Source organism: Pinus tabuliformis, chromosome 1_2 (genome assembly GCF_031772625.1).
Source record: "Pinus tabuliformis cultivar Carrire ecotype Pingquan chromosome 1_2, CPIR1, whole genome shotgun sequence".
In the NCBI taxonomy this organism is placed as follows: Eukaryota; Viridiplantae; Streptophyta; class Pinopsida; order Pinales; family Pinaceae; genus Pinus; species Pinus tabuliformis.
This window is the reverse complement of record NC_142298.1, coordinates 639,479,496-639,492,376: the sequence shown is the minus strand read 5'-3', so window position 1 is coordinate 639,492,376 and position 12,881 is coordinate 639,479,496.

The following is a 12,881-nucleotide window of genomic DNA, read 5'->3' as shown; positions in this document are numbered from 1 at the left end:
TATGATAAGACATACGTGTCCAACTTCACGAAGAAGAACGAAGAACCCCTCAAGATGATTCAGGGCTGGAGAGTATTAGAGAACAAGTTCAAATTTGATAAATTGGGTATGTATCCTATAGACTCTTTGGCGAACCCCTACAAATATGCAACTACTATGTTATGTAGGCTATATGGGTTACCTAATAATGCTAAGTTTTCCATGGAATGGATTCCTCTGATTGATGCCTGTGTTAATTCCCACATCATGAATTGGGTCACCATCCTATCTGATAACCTAGCCACCATCATCACTAAATATCGACAGAAGAGATCGTCCTCTCTAGAGAACCTTCCTCCATTATATTTTAGTGCCTACATTATGGATGCCATCTGTTTCTGCACTAAATTTCCAATCATGGGTTGGAAATGGACCTTGCAGGACCCCTAGCCTATCCATTTTAGCCATAAGAAAATTTGGGAATCCCATTATGTGCCCCATTTCTATAAAATATGTCATGTTGTTATTTTACCACTGTATCAATTAATTTTCAATATGAAAGCCCCAAAGTTATCCCAAGAAGCCGCTATGGAACTTCTGGCTATCGGTAAATATTTTATTGAAGAATAGTTCACCTACATTAGGGTTTTTGGTAGCACAACAGACCCAAATGTCGTCCCTCTGTATGTTTTTGATAAATTGTTAGCAAGAGAAATAGCCCACTAGACCATGGGAAAAGGCCTGACCAAAGTTCTCAAAGAAAGCAAGAAGTTTCTATGGCCATCTTTTCCTATCAGGTGCGGTTCTTTCTCCTTAGAAAATTTTAATCATGCTATAAAGGAATCAGTAAGCCTAGAAGGTCTTAGGCTCCATACTTTTCCCAAAAGGCAGTTTGATCTAGACAAGATAGCATACAACATCACCACTTTGGTAAAGATCAATCCTTATAACCATGAGGCTAATAATTTTGAAGACCTTTTATAGTCGGCTCAATCCTTCAAACAATCATTCGAATGGGCGAGGACAAATCTGAGTCCTGGAGATTTTGAGAGCTTTTAGGAGTTTAGGAACAAAAAGCTCGAGGTTATCCCCCTACATTTGTTGAAAATAGAGAACAAGTATACTCCCAGTGTGACTGTCAACAATGAGGCACCTGATTCTCGCTTAGAGTCTCATGCAGATAAAGGGAAAGCACTGAACACAGAAAAGGCCCAAGACATCGAGACTACTACAGAATTCAGCAGGAAATCAGCCAAAAAGTAAGGCATGAGTACCCCACCCAAAGATATTGTTTCGGAGATCAAAGGCAGTAGTCTGGAATAGGAGTGGGATCAATTCAATAAGAAACTACAAGACACACCCAAGACGATAGATGGCCAGGAAACTACGGAGTATGAAAATCCTCTACATGTTCAAAATAATACAGACTCTGAACCCTGGGCAAGTAAGCGGTGATGTCTCAGCAGACTGAAATCATCCCCACTTTGCCCACATCAGAAATTACTTGAAGGTAACTAAAATCCCTCCTCTTGACGTATTTTACAACCCACTACACAAGGCTATAGTAAGGAAACGAAGGAAAAGGAGAAGGATTGAAACACCTAAACTCCTGCATGGGAATGAGCAAATGGACATAGTTTGGAAGGATGTCCCTTCCAACCCAGCGGAAAACTTGATGAGATTGTCACAGTTTATAGGAGCATACACAACTACTACCATGGACGAGGCTACTGAAATATCTCTTTTGTGTAAAGAAAAAGAAGAAAATATTGCACAACTCGAGCAGTAGCTCGAAACATAAAGGGCAAGTGTAAACAGGCAGGTCACTGAGCAGCTGGCCTAATTACAATAGAGCATGGAGATACTGAAAATAAGCCACGAAGAAGACATATCAGCTAAAAATATGCAATTCCAAGACTTGCAGCAAGCTATGGAAAAATATAAGGATTTTCCTACTGTTGAGGAATTTATCAAAGAGGCGCTAGTGTTTAATTCTCTCTTATTGAAGCAGCAAGAACATTTTTTCCAAAATATGTCACATATCACTCCTTATATGATCACTAGTGACCAGCTAATGAATAAAGTGTTTGGCTAGAGAACTAAGTTTACTGATCTAAACACCAGAATCTTAGAGTTCATCGAATGGCAAGAAACAAAAGAGGGGAGGAGAGCTAATCTGCCTGAGATTGAGGAGACACACAAGGACATTCTTTTCACAAATTGGGATGCAAGGATCAAACAAGCCAAACTAGCAGTGGCAAGAGAAACTGGGGTGTCAAAGAATATAGTAAAGGCAGTAAACCATACTTTGTTTGCCACCAACTTGGTAAAAGAAGGAAACCCAAAAGAACTACCCGATTTGAATGAATTGCATAACAGGTGGAAGAAAAGGGCAAGAAATCAAAGGGAAGTAATCAAAAAGTTGGAAAAGAACAATTGGGAGTCATATTAGCAATACCTCGTCAAGCCACACAGTTAAATCACAACCCTTAACTTCTCTCTCCACTACACTCAGTAGATGTTGCCACCTCTCACAGATGTAATTTTTACAGGACAAGTCAAAACACATTTCAGGGTACCTCCTCAAGTTAAACTGATGTCTGATATATGGGATTTGAAGGACAAGCTGGTAGTCAACAAATCATCATCATAGCCTCTGCTCATCAAGCCAATGTTTATTTTTGGAGTTATTTAACTAGTTAGGAGGAAGGTTGTTTGAAACCTCCTAAAAGAAATTTTATAATCTATTTTTGAACATTAGTTAGAATAGTATTTATACCCTTCTCATGCATTTAGAGAAGGGTCCAAAATTTTATCAAAAACATTTGCAAAGGATGCACTATTGTAATTTTGTGAATGCTTTGGTGAAATTATGGAACATGATCATTTCTTTTAAATATCAAACTACTTTCCTTTGTTGATGCACTTTTGTATACTTCAAAGATAATTTGATCTGAAGAAGGAGTTGATCTATGTCATTAGTCAAATGAGAAGAACCTCACATATATCGTACTTCTATCTTATGTGATTATTCATGTTTCTGTTTAATTAGTGACAACACTTTATTTTCATGAATTGTATATGAGATATGTTTTTTCTATTAAATCATTAATTGCACTATTGTATGATGCCTAGCTAAGATTATATATATATATATATATATATATATATATTGTTATGAAACCAGCTCAAGAAAATATAGAAAAGATAGATCAACGCCTTAGAATTCAGCCTCTTCGAGGGGGCAACCTCCTTTACATTACATAAATGAACAATTCTTGGATGATTCAAATGACAAAACCTCCTTTCTATATATAGGAGTCTAAGGAGTCACAATATAATCTAGCTGGCCTAACAATAATAATATAAAGCCACAAAAATAACAATAGAGGGATTCTATGGGGCACAGTAATAACAATATGAGGGCAATAGGGGCACAACAATATTAATAAGGGGTATAACTACAATAGTAATGGGGTAATCACTAGTATTATAGGGACCCAACATGCCCCTCACCTTCAAAAAAGTGTTGTCCTCAACGCTTGAGTAGTTCTGGATACTTCTACATAAAATTCTCATCCTCCCATGTGGAATCTTCAGCGGATAAGTTCTTCCACTTGATAAGATACTCTAAAATTGATCTATTTCGTAGTTGCTGAATTCTTGTTTCTATGACTGCTTCCGGTTCCAATATAATTTTTCCTTCCTCGTCAAGTTCTGGCAATATTGTTTGAACTGGGAGCTTGTCATCTATAACCTTCTTTAAACATGAAACATGGAAAACTGGGTGCAATCGAGAAGCTGCAGAGAGCTCCAATTTGTATGCCATAGTACCAATCTTTTGCAACACCTTGTACGGACCATAATACTTTGGTGATAATTTATTATCCTTCTTAGCTTGCTTGAGGGACATTTTCTTATATGGTTGTAGCCGTAGGAATACCCAATCACCTACATCAAAACTTCTTTCACTGCGATGTTGATCTGCCTGTTGTTTCATTCTATTCTGTGCCAACACGAGGTTATCCTTTAAGAGTTGGAGGACTTGTTGTTGATGTTGATGTGATGTTCCACTGCCTGAACCTTAGAATTTTCTCTTAAATATGATGTAATGGATGGTGGTTGATACCCATAAAGTGCCATAAATGGGGTCATTTTTGTTGCTGTATGGAAGGAAGTGTTATACCACCATTCAGCCAGAGGCAACCATTTGACCCATTGTGTTTGTTTATCAGATACAAAGCAACGAAGATATCCTTCCAAACATTTGTTTACTATCTCAGTTTGCCCATCAAATTGAGGATGATAAGATGAGCTATGAGCTAACTGAGTACCAAGACAAGAAAATAATTCTGTCCAAAAATTTCCAGTGAAAATGGGATCTCTGTCACTTACAATAATCTTTGGGTTTCCATGTAGCTTTTGAATTGTTTCCATAAATGCAGTAGAAACTATACTGGCTTTAAATGGATGTGATAATGCACAAAAGTGTGCATACTTGGTAAGTCTGTCAACTACCACCATGATGACACTCTTTCCCTCAGACTTGGGTAAACCTGTGATAAAATCCATTGAAACCTCCTCCCAACGTTGGCTTGGAATGGATAAAGGTTGTAATAGACCCGGTGTCTTAATTGTTTCAACTTTATTTTGTTGGCAAACCAAACATTCCACCACAAACTTTTGAATATCTGATTTAAGGCCATCCCAAAAAAATTCCTTCTTAACCCTTTGGTAAGTTTTTAAAAATCCTGAGTGCCCTCCTAAGGGAGAAGTGTGCAATTCCATAAGAATCTTTTGTTTTAGCTGGGAATTCTTACAGAGGTATAAGCGATCTTTGTACCATAACGAATCATTTTGCCAGCTAAATGTATCAGACGTACTGGAATCTTTTTGTAGCTTTCGAATAAGTGCCCACACTTCTTCGTCATTCTTCCATTCCTCCCTTGCTTCGTTTATCCAATCTGGTTGGATAATAGAAATGGCGCACAACAATGCTTCCACATCCTCATCCTTTCTTGAGAGTGCATCTGCCACCACATTTTGCTTCCCTTTTTTGTAGATGATTTCAAAGTCATAACCCAACATCTTTGTGACCCACTTTTGTTGCTCTTCAGAGGATAATCTTTGTTCTAAAAAGTATTTAAGGCTATCAGATCCGTTTTTACCTTGAAGTGTCTTCCCATTAGGTAGGGTCGCCATTTCTTAAGTGCATGGAGTATTGCCAACATTTCCTTCTCATAAATAGCTTTGCTTAAAAACTTTCCCTTGATTGGACGACTTTCAAAAGCAATGGGTCTTTCATCTTGCATTAGAATAGCACCAATTCCATTTCCTGAAGCATCACATTCCACAATAAAGGTTTTTGTGAAGTCTGGTGTAGCTAAGACCGGTGCTTGGCACATTGCCTCTTTAAGATGTTCAAAGGCCTTTGTTGCTTTCGGAGTCCATGAAAATGCATCTTTCTTCAATAATGTTGTTAGAGGTGCTACTATTCTCCCATAATTCTTAACAAACTTGCGATAATACCCTGTCAACCCAAGAAATCCTCGCAGATGCTTTATGGATGTGGGGATTTTCCATTCCTTAATGGCTTTAATTTTGCTAGGGTCTACCTTAACTCCTTCATGAGATACAATATGACCCAAATATTCCACCTCCTGGACTCCAAAGAAACATTTGGATCTTTTTGCATATAATTGTTTCTCCTCCAATAGTTGTAGCACCCTGTCAACATGTTCAACATGATCCTTCCAAGACTTGCTGTAGATTAGTATATCATCAAAAAATACTAACACAAATTTTCTAAGGAATGGTTTGAAAATTGAATTCATCAAACCTTGAAATGTTGAAGGTGCATTGGTAAGGCCAAAAGGCATGACCAAAAATTCATAATGACCCTCATGAGTTCTAAATGCTGTTTTCAGAATGTCTTCAATCTTCATTCTGATTTGATGATATCCTGAATGAAGATCCAACTTGGTGAAGTAAATTGATCCATGCAATTCATCCAGTAATTCATCAATGACAGGAATGGGGAAGTTATCTTTAATAGTGAGCTTGTTGAGCTCCCTATAATCCAGACACATGCACCATGATCCATCCTTCTTGTGCACCAATATTACTGGAGCAGAGAAAGAACTTTGACTCGGTTGAATTATACCAGCCTCTAGCATTTCTGCAACCATACGTTCAATTTCACTCTTTTGGACATAGGGATATCTTTATGGCCTGATGTTTGGAGGAACACTTCCTGGAATCAGATGAATAGCATGATCATGATCACGCATAGGTGGGAGACCTTTGGGAGTCTCAAATACCTTGGAATGATTGTCCAGTACTTTTTGGAGATCTGGAGAAATAGATGATTCCGATGTGGAAACATCTAGCAAACATAATTGTGCAATTACACCTCTTTGGTCCTTTTTTAGAAGCTTTGTCATACCATTAGAGCTTATTATCTTTCCTGGTTTCCCTGCAATACCCCTTAATTCAACTTCCTTTCCTTCCATAGAAAATTTGATGAAAAGTTCTTGAAAATTAAAAGCTATTGTACTCAAGGATTGTAGCCATTGGACTCCTAGTACAACATCAGCACCTCCCATTGGAATGGAAAGCATTGGGCTAGTCAATACATATTCTCCCATGGATAGCTTGATATTATGGCACTTTCCAGAGAAATTTATTGTTCCTCCATTTGCAATCATCACTTGACACTCTGGTGCTGGATATAGGAAGCAATTCAATTCTTTTGCTACCCTACAATGAATAAAATTGTGGGTGCTTCCTGAATCAATCAACACTATTACCTCTTTCTTCTTGATTTGTCCTTCTATCTTGATGGTTTGAGGAGTGGTAATTCCCACCAATGCATTACAAGATATGGTTGGATTTACTTGTTCTTCATCTAGGCTTTGTTCCTGGAGTATATCCTCTTCTTTTGACCTTTCTCGCTCCTTTTCTTCTTCCTCTTCACAATCTATGTAGAATAATTTCTTCTCAGCACACTTATGACCTTTAGTGTATTTGCTATCACAACTGTAACAAAGCCCTTTTGCTCTTTTTTCTTCCAATTGTTGTGGTGTCAACCTTATAGGTTGTGGAAGACTAGGAGCAACAACACTTCCGTCTTTATAGTTGTGAGTGGTATGCTTCCTGGTTGCCATAATTTTGCTTTCCATTTTTCTTGCTAACCTGAATGCCTTTTCTAATGAATTAGGTTCCCAAAGGCGAACATCATGTTGGATATTATCCTTTAAAGACCCTATGAACACATCAATCCTATGCTCCTCTGGAATATCTTTTACCCTTATGTTCAATTTTTGGAACTCCTCAATGTGCTCCATTATTGAACCCTTTTGTTTGAGACTTAGCAATTGGCTAAAAAAAGTGTTGCTTTTTGTATCCTCATAATGTGCTATCAATTCTTCTGTAAAAATTGCCCAAGTGATAAATTGTTTATGAAAGCAAAGCCATTGATACCATACAAACTGATTTGGTTCCAAATATAAAGTTGCCATATGTACCTTTTGTGTGTTTTGCACATTATTGAGATCGAAGAACTGCTCCATCTGTAATATCCATGTGGCGGGATCCTTGCCATCAAACTTCCTCATATCAATTTTTGGAATATGGTGAGTCTTCGATCCAACATTAGAGTCTATGATATAATGATTAACATTTCTTTTGTTCGCATCATGAGTTTCCTTTACTACCTTTTCACCATTAGTAAGTATTTCTTGTAGAAAATTTGTCAAATGTGTCTTCATATCTGTCATGCCTGTCTTCAAGTTTGTGTTCAAATATATCTTCAATTCTTTCATGTCTGTCTTCAAATATGTCTTCCAATCATCCATCTTAGCTTCCACGCCCTTTATCTTAGATTCCATGCCATTTATCTTAGCTTCTGTTAGCTTTTGTGAGCGTGACATTTGTTGCACTTGTTCTTGTAATTTTGATATATCATGTAGTATTTCTTCCTCTTCTTCATGAGTCATGCTAGAGCTTTCAGGTTCCTTACTAGGTGTTTTCATTTTCTTTCCTTGGGGCATCAGTTACCGATAATAATGCTTTACTATGCCCTTTGAATTCCTTCAAACCAAGCTTACGCAAAAAATTAAAAAAAAACTACACACCTTTTTTCACTTTGTAGAAGCCTGATATTGAATCTGATTTATCTCTGTAATTTCAGATCCTCCAGTTCTGAAATTGCGACCTATAGTAGCCTTATGTGTCCTCTTTCCAATGCCACAAGTCTGACCCAATTTGGACTCTCCAACGAAAGTTATGCGAAATCTCCCACAGTGACTTGATTATAGACTAGTTCAATAGAGCGAACTTGTACGACGTGCCACGAGTCACTGTTTCGACCTTTGGATCTGAAAAATGCATACAAGAAACTACAGTCCATCCTATTTTTGTACCTTCTTTCTAAATTGCAATTCGATTCCCAGAGAGAAAGTTATGACGATTTTCGCCAGGTCACCTGTTTGGAATACAATTAAGGAGTCTGCAAAGAGACCAACTTCCTCAGATCATATCTCCGCAAATATAACGTGAAAAGCTCTTAAATTCGGACCCGAGGTTCAGCGCAATTTCTTCTCAAATGGGTTTTTTTTGCAACTTCTGAAACGTCGCAGAAAAAAAATTATAGCGAAAATGCCACGATGACCTTTTTGGAGCAGCGAAACCCTAGAATCCAAAGCTCTGATACCAAATGTTATGAAACCAGCTCAAGAAAAGATAGAAAAGATAGATCAACGCCTTAGAATTCAGCCTCTTCGAGGGGGCAACCTCCTTTACATCACATAAATGAACAATTCTTGGATGATTCAAATAACAAAACCTCCTTTCTATATATAGGAGTCTAAGGAGTCACAATATAATCCAACCGACCTAACAATAATAATATAAAGCCACAAAAATAACAATAGAGGGATTCTATGGGGCACAGTAATAACAATATGGGGGCAATAGGGGCACAAAAATATTAATAAGGGGTATAACTACAATAGTAATGGGGTAATCACTAGTATTATAGGGACCCAACATATATATATATATATATATATATATATATATATAATCACATATGCGATATAGTTTATACATTTCTTTGACTAACTATTTATTCAAAGAAATTATCTTTACATGCTATCATCTCTGTTTTATGCATGATTGATCTTTATTATCACATGTCAAGAAGATACCTTTGCAGATCACATATTATACAGAAATACCCGGGTTTATATTAGATCAAGTTAGCCAGATATTGGCATGATAGAATAGGTCATTCAAGTTATCGTTATTCTATTGCAATCACTCGTAAACCACCCAATCTCATTTTAAAACCCACACTGGGAAATTGTTCCCATTATCCCCAGTTGGAGCCACCACTTCAAATGAAAAAGAAGTTGTCTTGAGGTTCAAACCAAGTTGTTATCCCCCATGTTGGAGCAACAGAAATTTGAGGCTTTAATAGCAGCTCAGCTCGATGTCAGGAATATGGATATTTTGCATAGGTTACAATATAGTACTGGTATAGGTATAGGTGACAGTACAGGTACAAGTACAGGTAGTGGTATTGGTGCCGATATAGGTGCAGGTGCATGGGATGAGGATTATTACCTTACAATAGATGGAATGGTTAGGTTCAAAGACAAGATATATGTGCCAAATAGAAATGGGCTCAAGAAGGTGATCTTGAGGGATTTTCATGCAAAACCATATTCGGTTCATCCAAGTTATCAGAAGACACTAAAAATAGTGAAGAGATTTTATTATTGGACGAACCTAAAGAGGGATGTAGCAGAGTTTGTGGCTAGGTGTTCTGATTGTCAGCGTGTGAAAGAAGAGTGTAAGCACCTAGGTGGAATGCTACAACTGACTGTGATTCCAGAGTGGAAATGGGAAGTAGTTTCCATGTACTTCATCATAGGTTTTCTGAGGACAATGAGACATCATGATTCCATCATGGTTGTTGTGGACATGTTGAAAAAGGTTGCGAACTTCATTCTAGTGAAGTTTACATTCTCAGCTGGTGTTGTAGCACATGTATTCATCATAGATGTGGTCAAATTCCATGGTGTTCCAAAGAATATTGTGTTAGATAAGGACACGAAGTTCACTTCCATGTTTAGGAAGGAGTTATTTGCAGGTTTTGGCATAGAATTGGCCTTTGGTACAACTTATCACCCACATACAGATGGAAAGAAAGAGAGGTTCAATAGGATATTGGAGGACATGTTAGGGATGTATGTGATGCATCAATAGTGAAAGTAGGAAGAGTATCTTCCATTGGCAGAGTTCAATTATAACAATGGGTATCAGGAATATTTGAAGATGAGACATTTTGAGGCATTATATGGGTGGAGTTGCAATACTCCCATTAGTTGGAGCGATCAAGTTAACAGGGAGTCAATTGGACCAGACATGAATAAGAGATGAAAGTTATAAAAAAGTATCTAAATGCAACATAGGATAGGCAAAAGAGTTATGCAGATTAGAACAGGTTGTTCAAGGAGCTCTAGGTTGGGGAACAGGTGTACTTGCACATCAAACCAATGAAGAGCTCCTTGCGGATTGGATCATGTGCCAAGATGGCACTACGGTTTTGTTGAAGCTTCAGTATTGTTGAGAGGATTGGGCCAGTAGCCTATTGACTTTCACTACCTTCGACAATGAAAGTCCATGATATTTTCAATGTGTCATTACTTAAGAAGTATGTTAGAGATGTTGATCATGTGATTGATTGATCTATATTGCAGGTGGAACTAGATGGGGAATTCTAGCCAGAGCGTTAGTGTATATTTCAGAAAAAGGTTCTCATGCTCTAGAACAGAGTAATCGAGAAAGTTAAAGTGCAGTGGAAGCACTTTGGGCCCGATGAAACTACATGTGAGATGGCAGATCAGATGCGGGCTATGTATCCTTCCTTAATTTCCAGTTGAGGAAAAGCAATTTTGGTATGGTGTTTTGGTACATGTCTTTGGTATATGTTTCGGTACATGTTCTGATAATGTTTTTCTATATGTACATATGTATATGGATGTAACACCACCATGAGCTATGTTATAAAGCTCCAATAAGCACTATAGGTCTTATGTTGTCATGTTATTATCTTGTAATGTTATGATTGTTAAGTCCCTATAATACTAGTGATTCCCCCCATTACTATTTTCATTGTATCCCTTATTGTTTGTTGTGCCCCTATTGTCCCCATATTGTTACTATTGTGCCCCATAGAAGCCCACTATTGTTATTGTTGTGCCCTTATATTATTATTGTTATGTCGACTTTCATTATATTGTGACTCCTTAGACTCCTATTTATAGAAACAAGGTTTTCTCATTTGTATCATCCAAGAATTGTTCATTTGTGTAATGTAAATGAGGTTTCCCCCTTGAAGAGACTGATTGTTAAGTCATTGATCTATATTTTCTATCTTTTTGAGAGATGGTTTCTTAACATTTGGTATTAGAGCTTTGGATTCTAGAGTTTCGCTGCTCCAAACAGGTCATCGTGGTGTTTTCACTATAAATTTTTCTCTACCAAGTTTCAAAAGTAAAAAAAACCCATTTTATGAGAAATCGTTCTAAACCTCGGGTCCGAGTTTCAGATCTTGTATCACTATATTTTAGGAGATATGATCTGAGGAATTTAGGGTTTTGGTAGGCTCCAAAATTACATTACAAATTGGTGATTTTGGGAAAAGCATCATAAATTTCTCTCTAAGCATCATATTGAAATTTCGTCAGAAGTTACAAAAAGAGGATAGAATGCAGTTTTCTTTGTATCTTTTTCAGATGTGAAGGTCAAACCAGTGAGACGTGGAACATCATACAAGTTCGCTCTACTGAAAAATTATATAATCAAGTCATCTTAAGGGATTGGACATAATTCTTTCTTGGAGAATCCAATTTTAATCATACTAGTGGCATTGGAAAGAGGACTCAAAGCGCTATAGCAAGAAGCAATTTCAGACCTTGGGGATCTGCAGTTACAGAGATACAACAGATTCAGTATCGAGCTTCTACAAAGCGAGAAAAGGTGTGTAGCCTTTTTAAAATTTTGCATAGGTTTTGGTTGAAAATTTAGTTTGAAGTTCAAAGGGAATAATGAAGCATAATTATCATTAATTTATGCCCTAAAGAAAGAAAATGGAAACACCTAGTAAGAAAACTAAAAGCTCTAGCATGAATCATGAAGAAGATGAAGAAATGCAACATGATATATCAAAATTATGAGACCAAGTGCAACAAATTTCACTCTCACAAAAGGTAATAGAAGCTAATATTGATGGTTTAAAGAAAGGTGTGGAAGCTAAGATAAATGGCATGGAAGCTAAGATGAATGCCATGGAAGTTAAGATGGATGGCATGGAAGCTAATATGGATGGCACGGAAGCTAAGATGAATGGAATGGATGCTAAGATGAATGGTATAGAAGAAAAATGGAAAGACGACATGGAAGATGTGAAGATAGATTTGACTAAGTTGCAACAAGAAATTCTTACTAATGGTGAAAGGGTAGTAAAGGAAACTCATGATGAGAACAAAAGAAATGTTAATCATGATTTCATAGACTCTAACATTGGATTGAAGACCCACCATGTTCCAAAGATCGATATGAGGAAGTTTGATGGCAAGGATCCCGTAAAATGGATACTACAGTTGGAGTAATATTTTGATCTCCATAATGTGCAAAACAAAAAAAAGGTAAGCATTGCAACCTTAAATTTGGAACCAAATCAGTTTGTATGGCATTGATGGCTTTTCTCTCGTAAACAAATTGTCACTTGGGAAAATTTTATGTAAAAAATGATAGCACATTATGAGGATACAATAAGCAACACTTTTTTAGCCAATTGATAAACCTCAAACAAAAAGGTTCAATGATGGAGC